General features: G+C 43.1%; 1 long non-coding RNA gene across 4 annotated transcripts in view; it reads right to left on the reverse strand.

The window, feature by feature from the left end:
• Positions 1–571: 571 nt before the first annotated feature.
• The window catches only part of LOC125093848 (uncharacterized), a 42,721-nt gene continuing 26,780 nt past the window's right edge, over positions 572–16,512 (reverse strand). For 2 of the 4 annotated variants that reach the window (XR_007125349.1, XR_007125352.1), the window contains one exon: positions 572–992. This is a non-coding gene — a long non-coding RNA (uncharacterized LOC125093848). Of the gene's footprint in view, positions 993–13,320; positions 13,946–16,512 lie in introns of those variants that run through there. The other 2 variants (XR_007125351.1, XR_007125350.1) reach the window with 2 other exon arrangements.

Below are 16,512 nucleotides of genomic sequence, written 5' to 3' on the forward strand. Positions count from 1 at the left end.
ACATCACAATGAACTTTTTTTTTAAGATTTTATTAAAAAAAAAAAAAGATTTTATTTTTAAGTAATCTCTACACCCAGTGTGGGGCTTGAACTTACAAGTCACATGCTCCACCAACTGAGCCAGCTAGGCAGCCCCATAGTGAACTTCTTGGTGCATATTCTAAGAGGGATATATACTTAGAAGTGGAATTATTGGTTTAAGAAGTACAAACATTTTAAAGTTTTTGATATATCTTGCCAAATTACTTTTTTTTTAAAAGACTTTATTTATTTATTTATTTATTTATTTATTTATTATCTCTGCCTCTGCCTGCCATTCTGTCTGCCTGTGCTTGCTCTCTCTCCCTCTCTCTGACAAATAAATAAATTAAAAAAAAAATCTTAAAAAAAAAAAAAAAGATTTTATTTATTTATTTCACAGACAGAGATCACAAGTAGGCAGAGAGGCAGGCAGAGAGAGGGGGAAGCAGGCTCCCTGCTGAGCAGAGAGCCCGATGCGGGGCTCGATCCCAGGACCCTGAGATCATGACCTGACCCAAAGACAGGCGCTGAATCAACTGAGCCACCCAGGCACCCCAACCTAACTGGATCTTAAAACACCATTATCACCATTTTGCTGATGAAGTAGTAAGAGATGACTTTTCAAGCATGTTTCAAGGCTGTAGGACCCCAAAATATGGCACTGGGGGGGGTGTCAAATCCAAATCCTGAAAAGATACTCGTTTTTCTTGGAAAGTAGCTTTATTCATCACAATTTTAGCATTCCAGCACTTAACATGACACTTAAACTTTTGGGACAGGCATAACAAATGTCTTGGGCTGGAAACCAATTCAGCTAGTAAGGGTTAGGATGCCAGGAGCTCGGTCTGGGCTTTGGAGCCAGGCCGCCTGGATCTGCATCCTAGCTTCTCTTCATCACTCGCTAGGTAAATTACCTAGATATTTTACTTCTGGCAGGAGGCTTAACTTTTCTGTGCTTCAGTGTTTCTCATCTGCAAAATGGGAACAATAATATTTACCTTATTAGCGTACTGTGAAGATCAGACATAAAACATCTACCATGCCTGGCCCATAGGTAAAGCCTCAGTAAACATGAGCATTGAATGTTTGGTGCTTAAAAAAGCATATGCACCAATTGCTTTCAACGGATTCCTTCTTCCTTGACTGCTCATGGATTTGCTTGGGTGTAAAACTTACATTTGTGTAGCACTCCACAGTTTCCAAAACACTTTTTTAAAAAATTTATTTATTTGACAGATAGAGATCACAAGTAGGCAGAGAGGCAGGCAGAGAGAGAGAGAGGGGAGGAAGCTGAGCAGAGAGCCGGATGTGGGGCTTGATCCCAGGACCCTGGGATCATGACCCGAGCTGAAGGCAGAGGCTTTAACCCACTGAACCACCCAGGCGCCCCTCAAAACACTTTCAAACACAATTCACTTCAGTTTCACAAACAATTAACAAAGTAGGCAAGCTGCGCGAGGCTAAATTAAGTGGTCAATTTAAAAGAGACCCCGGAACCTCCCCGGGTCCCTGCCGCTGTTTAATATCCCACTGTTCAGTGATGAACCTCAGCAGCCTCGGAACAAGCCTTCCTGATGGAAAACATGTTATTTGGGAATTTCAGGGTCCTCTTGGGGAAGCTAGCTCCTTCGCAAAGCTTTCTGATGCAAAGAGAAATCTGTTCCCAGGAGTAGGATGAATCCATTCCTTTTAGAAGAGAATAGGAGAAAGGCTATTATGGCTTGATGAATGAATCAAACGTTAATTTCCTCTGAAATCTTTCCATCCATTATCCTTGTAAAGCCTGGGACAGGCTAGGGTCCAAAGAAATGTTCTTCCTCTCCATTTGATCATTGTGTTAAAATACATCACCTGTCCAGAAAGGTGCATAAAACATTTGAGTGACCCACCCATTTGTTAAGTATAAAATGTAATAATATGACTGCCTGCAGTAGATGGTGGGTGTTAGTTACCTAACTGGGTTTGATTGTACTATTAAAGTCTTCAAGCAGGGGAGATTCTAAGCACTACTGGCTTGGGAGAAAAAAGGCTGCAGACTTGAGGGAGGTCACTTCTTTAGAATTTATTTATTTATTTAATTTTCCCAAAGGTTCCATTTATTTTTTTGAGAGAGAGTACAGGCAGGGGGAGCAGAAAAGAGAGAAACAGCTTCCCTGCTGAGCAGGGAGCCCGCTACCGGGCTTGATCCCAGGATCCTGACCCAAACCAAAAGCAGCCGCGCAGCCAACTGAGCCACCCAGGTGCCCACTGCTTCAGAATTTAGAGATGAAAATTTCATCAAAAATCAACCCAAAGGGGCGCTTGGGTGGCTCAGTGGATTAAGCCTCTGCCTTGGGCTCAGGTCGTGATCTCAGGGTCCTGGGATTGAGCCCTGCATCAGGCGCTCTGCTCAGCGGGGAGTCTGCTTCCGCCTCTCTCTCTGCCTGCCTCTCTGCCTACTTGTGATCTCTGTCTGTGAAATAAATAAATCTTAAAAAAAAAAAATCAACCCAAAGTTGATTTCGGTCAGAAAGGCATGTAACTCTTGATCTCTAGGTGGTGAGTTCAAGCCTCACGTTGGGTGTAGAGATTCCAAAATAAATAAATAAATAGACTTAAAAAAAAAAAATCAACCCAAAGAATTAGGTTACGGGATTACAAAAGTGACCCATCTGATTAAGGGTTTGTAAATTCTAATGGATTCTATCCAATGCTCATGAAGCTGTGATGACAGCTAAAAGCACCTCAGGCTGAGTGATCTAAAAGAAACACTAATCCTGGGAAGTACAATAACTAAAGATAATGTAAATAAAAGAGTCATTGCCCAGAGTCCAAAAAAATGACTTTGGAAGGAGGCAAAATTTCATTAGTGTTTACCTTACACTGTCCCAAGTAGATTACATTTGGCAGACATGAATATTCTAGTCATTACTGGATTACAGGGTGTGTTTATTTTTTCAAGCCCTATAGTCTGGATATGAGATGCCTTGAGGTCATCCAATTCTCTCCTTTTAATGTTCACCAAGCATTCCGACCGAGGGGAGGGGCCTCGGTCAGCAGAGAATCTATTTATTGAAAAATAATCTCATAAATAAATAAAATTTATTTTAATAAATTAAAAACTATTTTTTTTATTTTAATAAATTTAAATAAAATCTTAAAAAAAAAATTAGGGGCACCTGCGTGGCTCAGTGGGTTAAGCCTCTGCCTTGAATTCAGGTCATGATCTCAGGGTCCTGGATTCGAGCCCCACATCGGGCTCTCTGCCCAGTGGGGAGCCTGCGTCCTCCTCTCTCTCTGCCTGCCTCTCTGTCTACTTGTGATCTCTGTCCGTCAAATAAATAAATAAAATCTTTAAAAAAATTTATACAGCTGACACTCAGTGAAAGCATTTTGGCTTTCTTCTACCTTGCCCACTTGAGAGCAAAACACTGAGCGTCAGCATCAGGCCTTCTTTTCCACCCACAGGTTTCCAGGTGTAACCACTTCTTGCAGGTTCTAGGCTAGCTAACCTCTGGATTCTCACCCCATGGCAACAGAATTCTTCTCTAGGCTTCACCTCAGCAGGAGGCATATATGAGGTTTATGATGAAGGCACGAATCCTCAGAATCAAGATTTGTCCTACCTACCCTTCTGGTCAGACCAGATGCCTGGCTTTTAAAAGTATCTCTATCTTTTCTCTTCTGGATTGCCACTCTGACATATGCCTTGTTGACTCACACTCTCTGGGTGAGCCCTGACCGTGGAAATTTCTGGCTCCTATGAGCTGGCCCAAAACAGCAACTCCCAGTTACATTCCCCCATCTAGCTGGACCTCAGGGATCCCAGCCTGATCTCTAATACCAGAGCCATGGCCCACAGTTACCCAAGTTCTTGTGGTGACCTGAATAGGGAAAGACCACTGAAAGTTAGTGACCAAAGACCTTTTGCACGTAAGAAAGCAGTCCCAGATAAAGTGTGTTCACAGGGCAATAATGTTGGAAGCAGATGGTTTTTTTCCTAAGCAACCAAAAACTGTAGAAAACGCAAGGAACTTTCAGCCTGTAAGTAAAAGAGTTACGAGAGAATTTGGGGGCTTTGTATAAGCAGAGTTAGGAAAAGATTTAAAAAAAAAAAAAGGACTCTTAAGAATTGTTGAGAGTTTTAGATCTATTTATTTCCTTTATGATTTTCCTTAATGTATTCCTTACATGTTGTTCTAAACCGGTTATTTTTTTTTTAAGATTTTATTTATTTATTTGACAGACAGAGATCACAAGTAGGCAGAGAGGCAGGCAGAAAGAGAGAGGAGGACGCAGGTTCCCTGCCAAGCAGAGAGCCTGATGTGAGGCTCAATCCCAGGACCCTGGGATCATGACCTGAGCAGAGGCTCTAACCCAGTGAGCCACCTAGGCACCCCTCTACACCAGTTATTAACTTGAGCTCTATGCACATTTTCAGGGGACAGAGATAGCGGACACTCGTAAAATCATGTACATTTTGTATATATGTGTGTCCAGCTGACCCATGAACAACGGGGGGATTGGGGTGCTGACCTGCCAGCAGTGGAAAATCTGCATATAACGTTTGACTCCCTGAAAACTTAACTACTCATAGCCTACTGCTGACTGGAAGCCTCACCAGCAACATCAACAATAGATCAATACATATGTTGTCCATTATATGAATTCTATACTATATTCTGACAATAAAGTAAGCCAGAGAAAAGAAAATGTTATTTAAAAATCATTAAGGAAGAGCAAATACCTTTATAGTACAGTACTGTATTTATTGAAAAAAACTGAATATAAGTGGATCTATGCAGATTAAACTGTGTTGTTCAAGGGTCAACTGTATCTATCTTTTTTTTCCTGAAAAAGTCCATGTTTCATTGTCTTCTAAAATTCGTCTATATCCAAAAAGGTTAAAAACCAGCGATCTGAACCATATTCTTCTTCAATGTCTATCAAAGTAATAATGAGTTGGTTTCTTTTTTTTTTTAAAGATTTTATTTATTTATTTGACAGAGAGAGATCACAAGCAGGCAGAGAGAGAGGAGGAAGCAGGCCCCCTGCCAAGCAGAGAGCCCGATGCGGGGCTCGATCCCAGGACCCTGAGATCATGACCTGAGCCGAAGGCAGTGGCTTAACCCACTGAGCCACCCAGGCGCCCCATGAGTTGGTTTCTTAAAATGAAGGCTTTACGGGTGCCTGGCTGGTTCAGTCAGTAGAGCATACAACTCTCCATCTCGAGGTGGTAAATTCGAGCCTTGGGGTATACATTGGGGGTAGAGTCTACTTAGAAGAAGAAGGAGGAAAAGGAAGAAGAAGAAAAAGAAGAAGGAGAAGAAGGTGGTTTTATAGTATAAAGAATGCTCTTTTTTCTTTTCTTTTTTTAGATTTTATTTATTTATTTATTTATTTATTTATTTATTTATTTATTTATTTATTTATTTATTGAGAGAGCGCATGCGCGCGCGCATGCTTGAGCCGGGGGAGGGGCAGAGGGAGAGAGCTCCCACTCCGCGTTCGGCACAGGGTCCACTTGAGATGTTCTCTCTCCCTCTACCCTTCCCCTGCTCTCTCTAATTAAGTAATTAAAATATTTAAAAAATAAAACATTTTGTTTAATTTGAAAAAATTTAAATGGTTTCTATTTAATAGTAGACAAAAATAAGGATAATATGCTTTTCACAAAGCTGGATATGTTTTCCATGAAGGATTATTTAACTACACCTAAAGTTTAGAAATGAGCTGATACTATGATATTGGAAAGAAAGCTAAAAGAAGGGTCACGTAATTAATCATTTTTTATTAGCAACTTGCTTTCAAGGAGTGTCTATGCTGATGGGAGAGATGCGTACCAAGAATTTTAATGTCACTGCAACAGAATAAGGTTTAAGACAGATCGGCACAGGGCGCTGTGAGAACGGAGAGAAGAGGCAGTGAAGTCAAACCAGAGGTTCACATTCAGGCAGGAGATGACCCCTAAGCGGAGTCTGGAGGGTGAAGGGAGAGAGAGCCGCGGAAGAAAGTGGAAGGGTTTACAGCCGCTGCCCCAGGCGGAAGGAACAGCAAAGCCCAGGCGACGGGCGGGACCTGTGCTGGGAAGTACAACAGTCCTTCTGCCGACAACATGGAGTTCAAGATGGGGCAGGACATCTCAGGAGGCAGGTGTGGCGAGTAACTGGCATGTCACAGAAATTTTCTTCAAGTTTTCCCACTGTATATAAATCTTAGAAAAAAAATAAGTTGTGCAAACCCTTTCATCACGGAATGCTTATTTCTGTGATGAGCAAGGACAAGATGTACTTCTCGGAAAAGCAGGGCTTAATTTCCTTTTTTTTTTTTTTTTTAAAGATTTATTTATTTACTTATTTATGTATTCATTCGACAGAGAGAGAGAGCACGAGTCAGGGAGCAACAAGCGGAGGGAGAGGGAGAAGCGGGCTTCCGCTGAACAGGGAGCCAGATGCAATGAGGGGTTCCATCCCAGGACCCTAGGATCACAACCCAAGCCAAAGGAGCTGTTTAACCACCTGAGCCACCCAGGCACCCCGGGCTTAATTTCCATGAACAAACTCTATATTTCCTATTTTCCTCTGTGAACTGAGAAAATGTACAGTTTTTAAGCATTTAAAAGCAGTACTTTTCCCCCCCTTGGAACTTCCGGGGTCTGATGACCTTTCCCGTACAATGTGGGATCTTAAGGGAATCACAGAGGAAGCCAGTGCCCCACTTAAGTCATAGAAATCCGCAGAACTAATTGGTTTCTGCTTGACCAGAAAATTGGTTTGCTTGGGGATACATTTTTCAAACAAATCATTTTTAGAGATTTCTGATCTAAGAACTAAACATCATCGCTAATTTTATGGGCACAAGGGAGTAGTTATCTAGTGAAAGAAGCACATTTATTGGTTATTATGTTTGTTGTGTGTATTTTAAATCTCAGCGCCTCCCTTATCAATGCTTCTGATCTGGTTGGCCTCAAACCAAGACACTGACCTCATACCCTAGTTACTCTGTGAGGCTTATTTTGGGGAAGAGAGCACAGCAGGAGACCTGTGCCCTCCCCCACTTTGGGAGCTGAGGCAAGATACTTGAACATTCAAATACATTAGGGAAGGCCTGATCCACAAAGACCTTTCTCCTGCTTTACTGTGAAAGGCAAATCTTGCTGGTCCATAAAAAGAAATTCCAGAGAACAATTTCTGTGCAAAGTACTTCGCCATGTTTAGCAAGCATTCCACTAGTTTGTTTGAGTGTGCAGGGGGAGAAGAAATTGCCCAGGAAACTAGGCACTTTCTAACACTTGTAGGTATAAAAGCACTACTTCATCCTTAGCTATATGTTTGGTCTTATACTTAGACATTCTTAGATGAAGAAAGGGTTTGGTCTACAGGATTGGATAGTAGACATGAAAGAGGAAAAAAACAGTTTAAATAGGAGGAAAAATCATAAGCAGTTCCCCAAATAAAAAGATCCCAGAAAGGGGCGCCTGGGTGGCTCAGTGGGTTGAACCCTCTGCCTTCGGCTCAGGTCATGATCTCGGGGTCCTGGGATCGAGCCCCACGTCAGGCTCTCTGCTCAGCAGGGAGCCTGCTTCCCTCTCTCTCTCTGCCTGCCTCTCTGTCTGCCTGTGATCTCTGTCTAATAAATAAATAAAATCTTAAAAAAAAAAAAAAAAAGATCCCAGAAAGAAAATGCCTGAAAGAAAGACCTAGATAAGGAACTCAATCTCTTATGTTTGTTAAATGTTATAAGCATTTAAATTTATTCCGTTCAGGGAGAGCCTGGCTGGATCAGTCAATAGATCAATGACTCTTGATCTCCGGATTGTGAGTTCAAGCCCCACAATGGATATGGAGATTACTTACAAACAAAATCTTAAAAAAAACAAAAATTTATTTAGCTCAAATTTAATGACTTGGCCAACTAGCTCTGCAAGACCAAGATTCTATCATTTGGCTTTAACAATGTCAATCTTCTGAATTAAAATTCCCAAACAAATCCTTCAGGTAAGGATTATTTTCACACTGACCAAGGGAGGTGGCTTATTCAATAAATCATGAGAAGAATATTTAGGAGTCTCAAGGGACCTTTCCAAGTAATTTGTTCTGAGGGAAATTAAGTGAGTTTAACATCAAAAGATCATCATGGGGGTGCCTGGGTGGCTCAGTGGGGAGCCTGCTTCCCCCCCTCCCCTGCCTGCTTCTCTGCTACTTGTGATCTCTCTCTCTGTCAAATAAATAAATAAAATCTTAAAAAAAAAAAAAAAGATCATCATGGCTATGGGCAATAATATGGGTGAAACGCACAAACATAATGTCGAATAAAAGGCAGACACAAGAAAGGACATATTCTATAATTCTATTGGTACAAAGTTTTTAAAACAGCAAAAGTAATCTGTTTGTAGAAGTCAGAAGAGTGGCTACCCCTGAAGGAGGGCGGCATACAGGAAGCTTGAAAGATGTTAAAAAGGTTTGGTTTTTTGAACCCAGGTGCTGGCTTCATGTGACTTGATTTGCAAAATTTTAGAGTTGTATACTTATGGTTTTTGTCTTTTTTCCTGCACACAAGTAAGAAATTAATTAAAAACAACAACAACAAAGAGCATCATGGATCCTGCATCGATGAAGCACCAGGGTTAAAAACCAACCTTTGATTCCAGAACAGGGAAATCTATGGAGAAGTAGATTAGTGGTTACTTAGGACTGGCAGTTAATGGCTAAAGGGGACAGAGTTTCTTTTTGAGTTGATGAAAACATTCTAAAAATGACTGTAGTAAGGGTAGCACAACTCTGTGTATTTGGTAAAACAAACAAACAAACAAAAAACATTGAACTGTATACTTTAAAAAAACAAAACCAAAACCAATATTTGGAGAACTATTACTATTTTTTAAAGATCTTATTCTTAAGTAATCTTTATACCCAATGTGGGACTTGAACTCACAGCCTTGAGGTCAAGAGTCACCTACTCCACCAAATGAGCCAGCCAGGAGCCCTGAAGAACTATTAGTTATACTCTTCATGGCTTAGTTCCACTGGCTGGTCCCTATGTACTTCCTAGACTCCCAGACTGGGTTATCTGGTTGTGGAATGAGTACAGATATATATTTCAACTTGAAGACAGATAATTAAAATAACACCGCTGGAGTTCCACTGGCCTCCCTGACATCTACCTGTTTATTATTCACTGCTTCCCTTCTCTCTGTGAGCAACGCTCAGCAGCAGTCAATATTATGGGAAGGACTCCGTGGTTCTCAACCTTGCCTTCACACCGGTATCACCGGGGGAACTTTGAAAACCCCTGATGCGGGGCGCCTGGGTGGCTCAGTGGGTTGGGCCGCTGCCTTCGGCTGGGGTCATGATCTCAGGGTCCTCGGATCGACCCCCACATCGGGCTCTCTGCCCGGCGGGGGGCCTGCTTCCTCCTCTCTCTCTCTGCCTGCCTCTCTGCCTGCTTGTGATCTCTCTGTCAAATAAATAAATAAATAAATAAATAAATAAATAAATAAAAAGAAAAAAGAAAACCCCTGATGCCGGAGCCCCATGCCTACAGATCCGATTTCAATGTTGCCACCTACGCATGTGAATTTTTTTTTAAAGTTCCCCAGGGACCAAAATCTGGACACACTGATACACTGCCTAAACATACACCCACGTGTGCACGTGCACACACACACACACACACACACACACACAAAACATGCACATGCTCTCTCCCCGCAGGCGCTTCTAATATACAGCTGATACTGAGAACCACTGGTATAGCAGTTTCCACAAAGAATTGAAAATCTAAATTCTCACTCTGCCATTTATTAGCTATATGACATGAATAACTATTTGATCTCTCTGAACTTCAGGGATGACTTTGAGACAGACCTACAGAGTACACAGTAGGTTTTTAAAAAATGTTAGTTGAAGGGGGCCTGGCTGGCTCAGTCAGTGAAGCATGTGACGCTTGATCTTGGGGTGAGTTCAAGTCCCGTATTGGGCACTGGGCACAGAGTTTAAAAAAAAAAAAAAAGGGAAAGGCAACCAACATTTTCTTTTAAGTAAGCTCTATATACAACATGGGGCTCAAACTCACTGACCCTGAGATCAAGCATCCTGAGCTTCACTGACTGAGCCAGTCAGGTACCCTTGCCTTTCCTTTTTTTTTTTTCCCTTTAAAAACCAGAAAATTCTAGTAAAAAACAAAACTTTTCAAAAATGGGAGAAAAAAAGAAAAATCCTAGAGCATTCTATTTTTTAAAAAAAGCTGTTGTCACTGGGGCACCTGGGTGGCTCAGTGGGTTAAAGCTGCCTTTGGCTCGGGTCATGATCCCAGGGTCCTGGGATCGAGCCCCCACATCGGGCTCTCTGCTCAGTGGGGAGCCTGCTTCCTCCTCTCTTTCTCTCTGCCTGCTTGTGATCTCTGTCTGAAAATAAATAAAGACTCTAAAAAAAAAAAAAAAAAAAAGCTGTTGTCAGGACGCCTGGGTAGCTCAGTCAGTTAAACGTCTGCTTTTGACTCAGGTCATGATCTCAGGGTCTTGGGATCGAGTCCTGCATGGGGCTCCTCACTGAGCAAGGAGCCTGCTTCTCCCTCTGCCACCCACTCCCCCTGCTTGTGCACTTTCTCTCTCTGACAAATAAATAAATAAAAATCTTAAAAAACAAATAAAATAAAATTAAAAAGTTGTTGTCTCGTGACTATTATCAAGTTCTATTCTGATGTTCTGTGTCCTGTATGCCTAGTACTTGCTCACGCTTCTTAACCCAACTTACTGAACCTCTTGTCCTCTGGCTCTCTGTTCGATAGACTTGTAGATTGGGAACCTGATCCTTGCCTTAGCTAACCTCACAGGATTTGTCATCTGGACCACCTGTCAACCCATTTCTGATCTTGGCTTCCCTTCCTTGCTCTGTCTTTATTGCTGCTGAAAAGCCCAGCATGCCACAGAGCAATCTTTGAGTTTGATCTTCAAGGTCAGGTAAACATTGAGGTGCCTGGGTGGCACAGTTGCTTAAGTGCCTGACTCTTGGTTTGGGTTCGGGTCCTGATCTCAGGTCACGAGATCGAGTCCTGATCTCAGGGTCACAAGATGGTGTCCTGTGCTGGGCTCAGTGCTAAGCATGGAGTCTGCTTCAGATCCTCTCCCTCCCTCTCCCTCTCCCCTTCCTGCTCATGCTCTCTCTCTCACTCAAATAAATAAAACTTAAAATTAAAAAAAGATCAGGTTAGAATTAGGATTTGGATCAATGGAGAGAATGCGGTTGGGCAGTCCAGATAATGGGACAAGACAAACAAAAAGAAGAGCCATGAAGGCACAAAGTATCAGGGAACAAAGAGGGCCTTTAAGGGGTTTCTAGACAGATTGTAACTGGGGGCCTGCAGGCCGGATCCAGCTCACAGTCGTTCAGCTTAGCCCTCGCGGTGTCTGAGAGGTTTTTTGAATTGATTGCTCATATTTAAAATTGGGAGATTTCATATCAAAATCCAGATGCCCAGCTTTCCTTGAAAAAGATGATGATCTGACAGCACTGGACACACACTCCACATGGGAACCACGGGAAGATCAGCTCCTGCTGCCTCAGGGTGGGGCATTCTCTCTCCACTTTGGGGCAGCCTTCACCACCTGCCAGCTTCCCCTCTTCATTTGCTGGCCCATCTCTCTAGTGCTCAGTAATTATCTGCTTAGTGAATCAATTAGGATGGAGGGAGAGATGGGAAGCCCAGGTGGCTGGGTTGGTTAAGCGTCCGACTTCAGCTCAGGTCATGAACCCAAGGTCGTGGGATCAAGTCCCCGCATCGGGCTCCCTGCTCAGGGGGTAGCCTGCTTCTCTCTCTCTCTGCTGTCTGACCCGCTTGTGTGCTCTCTCTCTGACAAACAAATAAAACCTTTAAAAAAAATGGGAAGGAGAGAGGAAGAAAAGGAAAGAGAGTCCCCCCATTCATACCAAAGAGTTATATCAAATGCTCACACTGTATACCTTAAACTTAAAGACTATTATGTATCACTTATATCTCAATAAATCGGGGGGGGGAAGAAAAAATAATACTGAAGAGAGTAACTCTAGAAGACCTCAAATAGCACACCAATTTAAGTGTGGACTGTGGCAGGGGGTGAAGTCACCTGAAGGCATTTTCCCACGCAGCAACATGATCAAGTGAGAGCCTGAAAATATGTTATGTCCAACTTTAGCTAGCACATCTGTCAGAGGAGTGTTTGCCTGACTTCATGGAACACTAGTAAAATTAGGCTCTCCGACTTTACATATGATACACAATCAAAAATAAATAATGAAAAGAATGCTAATAAAATGAATGATTTTTTAAAATCCACTTCTGAGGTAAGTATATTTTTATCTCTCACCAAGCTCCAGAAAGGATTTAAGATGGCAGGAAGTTGAAGCGTGAGGCATCTCATCCAGAAACAACAGCCAGGGGGATTTTCGGTCATTTTGAACTTGACGTAATAAGCCATGAAGGAATTTGGGGCAGGAGGACAGAGAAGAAGGGGTAACGGTCAAGACCTAATGAATGTCCAGGGGAATGGCCCTATGGCTCAAGGCCCAGTTCCCAGAAGACTCTGTCAGTGAAGGTAGGGGGCATCACACTAGTGGGACTGGAAAAAAATAAAATAAAAGAGGATATGATTGTCTGCAAAGAGACCTGGTAAAACTAATCAACACTTCAGGGCTTCAGCAAAACAGGCCTCACCCCTACAGGGAGCATGACATTCTTGGGAAGGCAGGACAAGCGTCATTCAGGTCCTCCGGAAAGGAGGCTGTGTCAAAACGGCCCCTCGCAGGCCCACCAATCAGACTCAATTCTAAGTTCACCAGACTGTGATCCTTCAGTTCCTGCCATGGTGTCTCCTGAACTGGGCAGGTCTGAGCCTGGAGGGGATGGACACTGGCATGGGAGCGCAGCTAAGAAGTCTTGGATATCCCCAGAAATTAGCTAGAAACATGCATCAGTCGGGAGCTCAGAAAAGAAGGGTGGTGATTGAAATTTGGGGGGAATGCTGAGAGGTCAGTGCTAAGGGAATCACCCTCAAAGCATTCACATTTAAGAGATAAAGGGATAGGAAAGACCCCCCCGCCCATAGTCGTCAAAGATTCACACAGGAAAAACCTGAATAGAACAGAATCGCTTGACATCATCTGCTAAGAGAGCAAGGAGTTTAAAGGGGGGGAGCTGACCAGAAACTCTTAATCATAGGAAATAAACTGAGGGTAGTTGGAGGGGAGGGGAGTGGAGGGATGGGGTAACTGGGTGATGGGCATTAAGGAGGGCACGTGATGTAATAAGTACCGGGTGTTATATAAGACTGATGAGTCCCGCCTGTACCTCTGAAACCAATACATTATATGGTAATTAACTGAATTTAAATAAAATTTTAAACAATTTTTAAATAAAGGGGGGGGAGCTGTTAACGGACATTTACTGAAGAAAGGACACATAGGACAGAGACTGAAATATGTCCAGGATCTGGTTGGTAACCTTCAGAAGAAGAGTTTGCACGGAAAGGGGTGGTAGCCAGATTGCAAGGGGTTAAGAATAGGAAATTCGTGGGTGCCAACCGACCCGTTGGTATTTATGGCAGTCAAGTTTGAGTTGTGTTTGTTTTGGCTGTGGAGTTGCTAGGCTATGACAAGTGCACACTGAATTCCTGCCAGGCCACCCCCTTCTATGTCAGGAAAGAACTAAGAAATCACCTAGATCATCTATGCTGACTTAGTTCCGTACTTATTACATGTCTGCTTTTTCAAAATAGAAGCCAACAGCTCTCCAGTTCCGTCTGTGGCTGCCAACGGTCCCTCACAGTCTGGGCCGCGTTACGTGAAGGACGATGGGGCTCATCCCTCTGGGAACGTGGAAGGGTCACCAAGCGGCAGACTGACTAAGCAGGAGGGAGTACGTTCTTGCCTTGGTCGTATTTGTTTTTACTTCCACACAAGTGCCCAGTGGCCTTGGCAAAATGAAAACAGAAACATTTCGACCTGTAAATGATGTAGGCACAACAGACAATTGCCAACCTTGTAGCAGTTGTTCCCAATCACCAGTGTCGTCACGGAAAGAAGACTAAATCAGGGGTGCAGACACCAGTGGGCAGCCCGCTAATTTTATAATTATAATCCTTTTCTACAGTTCCCTGTTCACAGGCACGCAAGGGCAGCAAAATTCAATTCATGGCATTTTCCGCGGGGTAGGTGTTCAAATATACTTGTTTTTAAGCAGTCAGAAAATGGTCCTTGCTAATAAAAATAAAGGAAACAGAACTTCCTTGAAAAGTACAAACCCATATATTCAGACTATATCTCACATCCCCTTTAAAAAGACAAGTGAATTGGGTTTTCTTATACATGGCACCGAAAACAGAAACCTTAGAGAAAATAATTTAAGAAAATCTAAATCATGGGGGCGCGTGGGAGGCTCATTGGGTTAAAGCCTCTGCCTTCGGCTCAGGTCATGATCTCAGGGTCCTGGAATCGAGCCCCACATTGGGCTCTCTGCTCAGCAGGGAGCCTACTTCCTCCTCTCTCTGCCTGCCTCTCTGCCTACTTGTGATCTCTGTCAAATAAACAAATAAAATCTTAAAAAAAATAAAATCTAAATCATGAAATAAATGTATTTCGCTGAAATATTTATGGATGAAATATGTCTGGGATTTGCTTCAAAATGATAAATAATTTAGGGGATTTCGGTAAGGGTATATATAGATAAGATTAGCCTTAAATCGATAATTATTTAAACTTGGCATTGAATATGTAGAGATTTAATATAGTATTCTCCCCACTTTCATTTGTTCGACATTTTCCACAACATAATGTTTTTATTTTTATTTTTTTAAATTATTTTTATTTTTATTTTTTTAAAGATTTTATTCATTTATTCGACAGAGATCACAAGTAGACAGAGAGGCAGGCAGAGAGGGTTGGGGGGGGAAGCAGGCTCCCTGCTGAGCAGAGAGCCCCATGCGGGGCTCAATCCCAGGACCCTGAGACCATGACCTGAGCCGAAGGCAGAGGCTTTTAACCAACTGAGACACCCAACATAATGTTTTTAAAAAGTACTGTGCTTTTGTAAGTTAGATAATATCTTGCAAACAAAATTGAAAGGAGATATGCAAAATGCTATCCTATAAGGAAGGGTTTGTATCCTCAAGTGAGAAACAGTTCTTACAAATGAATTAGGAAGACTTAACAGAGAATAGAAAAAATGTCAGGAATGGGTAATTCACAAAAGAAGAGATACAAAAAGCTAATAATCATATGAAAACATATCCAACTCCACTAATTATGGGAGAGAGAAGAATGGTCCCCCCCCCCCAAGGATGTCATGTCCTAATCCACGGACCTGTGAATGCCACTGTACATGGCAAAAAGGGATTTTGCAGATGTTGATCACAGATTTGGGGATGGGGAGGTGATCCTGGATTATCCTGATAGGCTCCAAGTAATCACATGGGTCCTCTTGAGAGGGAGGCATAGAGAGAAGGGGACCTGGGGAGAGAAGCAGAATCTCTGAAGGAGATTCAGTAAGGCCAAGCTGCAGCTTTGAAGATTAGGAGGGACTGTGAGCCAGGAAGTGCAGGTGGCCTCTAGAAGCTGGCAAAGGCAAGGAAACCGATTCTCCCTGAGAGCCTCCAGAAGGGAGCAGCCCTGCTGACGCCTTGTCTGTAGGCCAGTCACTGTGCCTGGAGGAAAACACATCACTGCCTTCTGATCTCACTTCAAATTCCAGCGTACTGGCTCCTGGGGCGGGGGGGCTCTACCTCCAGGAGCACTGCAATTCGCACTAGTTCTCTTCTATTTCCTCTCCCCGGTAACTATGTCACAGCTTTTCTGCTCTCCTCCTTTGCAGACAACCTCTCCCCACTTCTCCTCCCAATGCATTCCTGTCCTCTGGGCAGTTTGCTGGAGGGAGGGACTCACCACGTGCCCACAACCCAATAGAGCAATCAGGGTGCTTTCTCGTTCTCCTGCCTCTGCACCCTCCACTTCTCCGTCCTTCCTGTTGCTTTCCATATACTGTGCTCCTTTCACAGGCCAAGCATCCCCTCCCACCTACTCAGGAACATCGCTCCTGCCGCTGTCCATCATCACCAGTTTTTCCCTCTCCAGGGATAGGTCCCATCAGCATAGAAACGTGCTTTAAACTAGTCTCCCTGAAAAGCAGTAAAAACTTCCTCCACCATGTTTCCCTCTAGCTACATTCCCATTCCTCTGCTTTTCCTCAGAGTAAAAACTCAAGAGTTGTCTATGCCTGCTATCTCTAGTTTCTCCTCTATCTTTTTATTTTTTTAAAGATTTTATTTATTTATTTGACAGAGTTCACAAGTAGGCAGAGAGGCAGACAGAGAGAGGAAGGGAAGTAGGCTCCCTGCAGAGCAGAGAGCCCGATGCAGGGCTCGATCCCAGGTCCCTGGGATCATGACCGGAGCCGAGGGCAGAGGCTTTAACCCACTGAGCCAGCCAGGTGCCCCCTATCCTTTTTGAACCCTCTCCAATTGGTTGTTAACCCGTCCTCCGCAAA

This window comes from Lutra lutra, chromosome 2 (assembly GCF_902655055.1).
Source record: "Lutra lutra chromosome 2, mLutLut1.2, whole genome shotgun sequence".
NCBI lineage: Eukaryota > Metazoa > Chordata > Mammalia > Carnivora > Mustelidae > Lutra > Lutra lutra.